The following is an 897-nucleotide window of genomic DNA, read 5'->3' as shown; positions in this document are numbered from 1 at the left end:
CCACAAAAAAAAAAAAAAATGAAAGAAATCCCACTTTTACCAAACCTATATGACACTATGGGAAAAACGAATAGCTTTGCAAGCTAATGTGTAAGAGTTTCCAGCTGGGAAAGTAGAGCAGCGATTACTGACCCGGCTGCCAACATGTTCCTTCAGCTGAGTTTTAAATTTACCCAGTGACCAAGCCCTCCTGCCAACAGATGTTTTTTTGTCCTCCCTGATGGCGTGATGACAATGCCAGGATTGACTGGGCTCAGACCGAGAGAATGATTCAGAGCTGGAGATGACATTTTTACGAATATATCGACTGCCATAAAGAAGTAAACCGCAACAAGAATTATGGATCTGCTCAATCCATCCAAAAATATATCTGTTTTAAAGAAAGAACTAGCATGAAAAGTTAACTTTATTAAAAAAAACAACCTAAAATTCCAAATAATGTCAGCTCAACATAAGGACATCATAATTAGGCTTACAAAATAACTTTGGTTTATGCGATTGACTGTTTTTCACTCAAAAACAAAAATGATAATAGATGTTTTTCAAAGTTAAGAACAAACATGTTTTACATAGCTGCACAGTAACAAACAATCAGTGTAGACACTACTTTAACAAAAATATCAGGCTGAGCTGAATCAGATAAGACGTGGCATCGTTGCATAAGAATTGACATCAGTAAGAAAAGGAAAGACAAGTGATGTAACAGTGACTGATGAAAAGCCAGCAGTGACCACGTCTCAGCAAAGGATCTCTGCATATAAAAAATGTTTTCAGGTTTTGCACAGCTGAGTTTCATTGAGGTGGCGATGAGGAAATGCTCTTTTCAGTACAATATCCTCTTTAATAAAGACACAGGTTGGCTGATTGGGAGTGTATGTGCGTGCGGCCCACAGCCTT

This window comes from Oryzias melastigma, unplaced genomic scaffold, assembly GCF_002922805.2.
Source record: "Oryzias melastigma strain HK-1 unplaced genomic scaffold, ASM292280v2 sc00470, whole genome shotgun sequence".
NCBI lineage: Eukaryota > Metazoa > Chordata > Actinopteri > Beloniformes > Adrianichthyidae > Oryzias > Oryzias melastigma.
The sequence above is the reverse complement of the archived record's forward strand: the minus strand, read 5'-3'. Positions refer to the sequence as shown.